The sequence below is a fragment of the Hemicordylus capensis genome, chromosome 5 (genome assembly GCF_027244095.1).
Source record: "Hemicordylus capensis ecotype Gifberg chromosome 5, rHemCap1.1.pri, whole genome shotgun sequence".
NCBI lineage: Eukaryota > Metazoa > Chordata > Lepidosauria > Squamata > Cordylidae > Hemicordylus > Hemicordylus capensis.
Window position 1 is genome coordinate 105,969,783 of NC_069661.1, and position 6,325 is coordinate 105,976,107.

Genomic DNA, 6,325 nt, shown 5'->3' on the forward strand with positions numbered 1-6,325 from the left:
ACTAGTTGACCTCTGAAATATGGTAGACCCAGACACTGGCCTAAGCTTTGCCTTTTGAGCTCTTAACACTGAGCCCAATTCGGCAAGGGTGCTCATAGCACAGAGCAAAGGAAATTGTTAGCCAATTTGAAGGTAGTGGCTGAAAAACCAGTCTGGAGGCCTGAAGATGTGTAAACAGACCTCTGTAATGGTAGCCGCCACATTCAAACCATAGAACCGGTTCAGTTCGAACGCGGACCTTTTCGGGGGGTCAGTCCAGTTCTAACTTGAACCACCCGAACTGGGCCGGTTCAAGCCTAACTTGGTTCCACTAGAACCGGTTTTGTACATCCCTAATAATACCTGTGTTCATTTTAAAAATGTATCTGGTACAGATCTATCAAATGCAGTTACAGACAGGAATGTACCACTGTACCTGTGATCAACATAACATGTGAATGACTGCACCTGTGTACACTACATTTGTCATATAAGTGTTTAACATAATGTGTAAATAGGGCTAAAAAGATAATATTATGTAAGTGTTCCACAAAGGAATTCCAGGCACAAAGGACAGCAAGGGATAAAACTGAGTAATTTAAGTAAGCCTTCATTAGACCTTCAGATGTCTGAAACAAGAGAAGCAACTTTTACAGTCTGGATTATGTCATAAGATGAGGGTAGAGAGATAAGGGGGAAGGCCATAAGGGGCTTTGAAGGTATGGAAAAGGAGGTTGTATTGGATCCAGGAATGAATAGGAAACCATTATAGGAATTTAAGAAAGGATGTCACATTATCTGAGTGAAGTGACAGAAAAGGGTGCTCAGTAAACCTCCTGTTTTGCTGCCTGACTAGTACTGCACAAATGTGAAGTTGCCAATGACCTGCATTTGGTTTGGTGGGTCACAAGTTGTGCAGGCTTGCTGTACAATAGGGATGCACATGAAATGCTTTATGCACGTCCCAGGGGGTGGGGAGTAGTACGTTTAAAAGGAGGCAAGCAAGTCCTACCTGTTCCTCCTGTGAGCTGCTGCCATGCTTCAAAGTTAACTTAAAAGCAGCAGCTGTGCTGCTGTCCTCTTTAAAACACCACACCACAATGATGTGATGCTCAGCAGGGGTGTGCATTTTGGACTTTTCTCATTTTGTTCCGGGCTAAATCCGGAAACACCCCCACACACCCCCAATTCGGTGAGGGTCTGAAATTGGCCTTCCCAAAGTGCACCATTTTCAGTTTCAGAGCCGATATTTTCGGAGTCCAAACCCTAATTGCCAGTTTCCCCCTTCTGCCCCAGTCCATTCCCCACCACTGGCAGCTTTCCCTCCCTGCCACCCGGCAGTGCTTTCTCTCTCTGCTGGACTCCCTCCCGAGTCCCTGCCATTTTTGCCTGCCCGCTCACCTGAGCCTCCTCTGCCAGAGTCCACCACCAATACCTCTGCTGCCTCCTCACCCAGCTGTCCGCCTCTCCACTGTGGCTGTGCCCGCCGCCGCCTCATCACCCACCCAAAGGAGCTCTCGGCAAGCTCCCTAGTCCCTGCTGCTCTGGAAACTGCCACTCCGCCACGCATCCGGCCCTGCCTTTGCCTGCCAATCTGCAGGCCTGAAGGGCGAGATATTCAAGCAGACGTCACAGGAATCAAAATGGAGACAGAGGAGAAAGTGTGAAAGACTTTGCTCGATAGTTAAATGGACGAACGAAACGTTTCCGAAGAACAAAACTTTCAGTTCTGAAGCAGGGTCATTTCGGTTCAAAAACAAAATTCTCCAATACTGCATTTTTAATTTTCGGGTGGTGTACAAAATGTCTGAAATAGCCATTTTTGGACACAAAATGTTTTGTTTCCAAATTGGAATGCACATCCCTAGGATGCTGCTCCCAGCAGCACTTGTGCAGCATCCCATCGGTGTGACATTTTTTAAAAAGACAGCAGCACGGTTTCAGCTGCAGGAGCCTGAATCATTTCAGCACCTCTCTAAAGAGGCACCAAAATGATTTGGGTACATCCCTAATGTACAGTAGATTCATCCAGGGAGATAAAACAAGTGTGTGTGTGTGTGTGTGGGGGGGTGTCTTATTATTTTGAGTGGCCACTTTCTGCAGGCTTCTCTTTATTCTACTTGAAACCAAGATTTACTAGAGGGAAGAAAAAATAAGCATAGCAACAGACAATCTTCTTTAGTATGGAGCATTGCAATAAATCTAATTAGCATCCAAATTAAATTCTGGGAATTATTATTATATAGTAACGTACTGTACCATGCTCAGAAATGATTTATTCTATAAACTGATCAGGAAATGAATCCCTCGTGTCCATTTATATATATTTGTCTGAGTTCTAATTGTGCAAAGAGAAAATAACAAGTTTCAGTAAAAATAAGGCTGGAAACAGAAATGTTAAGAAAAGGCATTCTTCATTAAGATAAAAAAGGCTCTCGCTGCTTAGAACTGTGGAAGCCAGACCATTGTGGTCATTTATCTTTTGTTGAATGCAGCAGTTTATCAGCTTCTTTTTGCCCTCTGTTATTTTTTCTTTTTTTCTTTTTTCCCCATCTCATCGAGCAAGTCAAGCTCCCTAAGGTATTTGGCCAGCGAGTGATAAAATAACTTTTGTTCTGCTATCTATCTTTTGGGGAACATTTTCTCTATATCAACTTTACTCCTCTTCTTCACTTGCCCTATTTCTTTTTCCCCCTGGCCACTTAGATTGCTGTTAAAAGGCACAATCGCCAGGCAAAACTCAACTGGGTACTCAAAACAGCCATTTCTGCTTGTTAGCATGCCATCTTGGCGGCTGCTGCTCCTGGTGGCATTAGTGGCATAATGAATGAATGAATTCATTGTCTCATTCACAATGCATAAGGAACATTTTCTTTAATATTATAAAGGGGAAAGGGAAACTTGACACGTGATTGGTGTTGTTGTTGCTGGTGGTGGTGCTTTTTTTCTTCTTACATTCAGTTCTGCTCTTTGGGGGGTAAATTGTAAATTGTTTAAATTTAGTTATAGCATTTTTTATAAACAACAATATTCTATTATACTTTTTATATTAATATCGAAGCTTAAATATGAGTAATATTACACAGAAGTTTATAGCTCTCAATTGTGATTAATTCATTCATTAATTCAATTTGATGATGTAATTACTTGTTAAAAAATAAAGTGCACTTACTGAAGTAACTAAGACTTTAATAGTTGCTTGAAAGACTGTTAATTTATTAGGAGATGAAAGCTGTATAGGTACTTTTTGAATGTTGTTTGTTGCAATATTGCATGGTATTAGATTGTTTAGAATGGTCACATTCACATGTAATGCGGAACTGCAGTTGAATGGGCTAGCAGTTCAACAGATGTTATGTCTGAATGCAGGCAAATGGTCTTTGGTGCAATGATGAAACAGAGGGTTCAGATTTCAAACTCCAATCTGAACCCTCTGGTTGTAGTGAGTTTCATTGCTGCAACCTAAAGTTACATGCAGTCTGTAGGTATGTCCGAATTAGGAACCGCAGGCTGCATCCCTTGGAAATGGAGTTGAGGAAGGAAGCTCCTCCCTCAACTCCAGCACGATTGGCTGTGCAGGCTGTTTTTCAGCCAAGAAGGAAGGCCGCACAGCCAGATACCCCACCTCTCTGCAGTCTCGCCAACTGCAGAGAGGACACTCTCCAAATTCAGATGAGAGTCCAAATTCAGATGGGAGAGTGGGGGTGGGTGGGGAATGGTGGGTCCATTGGACCTGCGGTTCTGCATTACATGTGAATGCAGCCAATATCTCAGTCACAATTTATGTAGCTAAATAGATATATTCCCTTATGTGTATGTGTATTTGCATGTTTTTATTTGAAAATGTAATGCTATACTCTGCTCTTGTAAGCAGAGGAGAGCTGGTCTTGTGGTAGCAAGCATGACTTGTCACCTTAGCTAAGCAGAGTCCACTCTGGTTGCATATGAAAGGAGGACTAGAAGTGTGAGTACTGTAAGATATTCCCCTCAGAGGATGGAGCCTCTCTGGGAAGAGCATCTAGGTTCCAAGTTCCTTCCTTGACTTCTCCAAGATAGGGCTGAGAGAGATTTCTGCCTGAAACCTTGGAGAAGCCGCTGCCAGTGTGTGAAGACAATACTGAGCTAGAGTACAACTCTGTTGTACTGCATCTATGTTTCTTTGTTACTTCCACAACCCAAACTCTGCTCAAATCAATACTGTAATAGACTGCTCCCCAACAGTCAAGCAAATTTCCTCATGCTAATCCCAAAAGTATAGTAAAAGTATAGGAGCCCCTGGTGGCGCAGTGGTAAAACTGCCGCCTTGTAACCAGAAGGTTACAAGTTCGATCCTGACCAGGGGCTCAAGGTTGACTCAGCCTTCCATCCTTCTGAGGTCGGTAAAATGAGTACCCAGAATGTTGGGGGCAATATGCTAAATCATTGTAAACCGCTTAGAGAGCTCCGGCTATAAAGCGGTATATAAATGTAAGTGCTATTGCTATTGCTATATTAGGATGATCTGAATATACAAGTACAAGCCTTCATCTTGGTTACTATGGATCAGGGATCGGGACATAAACTTGGCAACAGAGCTGAACAAAATTGTGGTAAAAGAGAACCACTTCATAATCATATTTCGCATACTGCACAGGAAGTGAGGAACATGGATGAGAGATAAGCAAGCACAAGGTCAACCCCATGACAGATATTTTATTTTTCACTTGAAGTTTTTTAGGAAAAGCAAGTTGTGTCTGCCCTCTTAAGTATAAAGTTCCATTTTACAGCTGGGGACATCAAGGATCAGAGATCGACCAACCAAATATAATGCAATGAACTTCAGTCTTTTGTTTTTACTGTTGTTAAACAAATGAGACTCAGAAACCTGCAAAACTAGTACAAATAATCCAGCTATCTGATGGTAAATCTGGATCTACCTTTTGCCCATCCCTGTCAAATATACATCATACTTCATATAGAGTCCATGACAAACAGCCTTCAGGAGAACAATATGCCACCTCCAACATCTGTCAAGTCATTCCTCTTGTCCACTGAAAAGCAAAGTTGTTGTCCTCACCTAAGTCCTTCTAATTGCTTTCACCTATCCAGGACATCTCCTTTTAGTAGGTTGGGAGTAGAAAGTGCTTTCATATGTGCATGGGGTGATGCCTCATGGGGTATCACTGTAGAGGCACCTGAACTTGTGGAAATGGCTTTTGAGGGGCTTCGGAGGTAGCTACTTGAAGGGAGAGCTGAGATACCCAAGTGATTGATTGAATCACAGAAAACTGTGAGCAGAAAACTGTGCAGAGCCCATGGATCCCAGTCATAGTGCATTTCTAGAAACCAGAGCCCCTAATCAATACATAAATTTACTTTAGGCACTCTCAATGACCTCCCAAGTAACCAATCTGAGCATGGACAATTTTCTGTTCCAGTCAATCATGTGTATTTTCTTTCAAACCAGACATTAATTTAAATTCAATTAGTTCCCCCTTGCATCAAAGGCTTATGTAATCTGTTCCTAGCTAGTAAATGCCAGGCACTAAATATTTCCTCAGTAGAGCAGACAGAAAATACACAATGGCCTTAAATAGCCCAACTGGCATATTCTAAGAGATCAGCATGTCAGGATTTTTGTATCACCCAACTTAGACAGGAGAAGGACTTTAAAAAGATAATATTATTAGATAGAAGTTGGATGATAGATTTTCCATTCACCTTTTGAAGTTCTTTATAGCATATAAAATGAAGACATACTGACCTCCTTTTGTTTCAGCCACCCCACAATCCTATTTTACATGAAACAGCATGTTAAACCCATCCTAAACACACTTAGGTGGAAGTAAATTTCAATTCAGTTCAATGAAATCCTTTCAAAAGTGTGATTAGTACTGTAGCAGCCAAATAGGTTTAAATCCAAATATTTTGTCTTACACTGGTACGTGACTTCAGCAATACTAGTTGTTCTGAGATGGAAAGTGACTATTATTTCTCTGTTTTCCATACTAATACTCTTAAGACAAGTTGTTATTCTGTAGTCCGTTCAGGATTTGAGCTTTCTCAGTCTAATTCTGCTACATTCGTTTGTGCTGTGTAGCACAAGCGTCTTATCTTTCACCTCTCTGTTATTTAATACTGATATAATGTGTTATGCTACTTGGAGGAATCATTCATAGTCTTTTTATGACTCTTATGCATATGATAAATCACTCCGGTTGACAGTTTCTTCCAGTTCAGAGCAGCATTGTCCTCCATCTCTGCCTCCTTTATTGATAACCGTCTTTGGATGGAGAGCTGGCTGCTGCCCATTTCTGGTGAATCTGAAATAATACAATTGGAGTTCTAAATATTAAAAAAATCATTT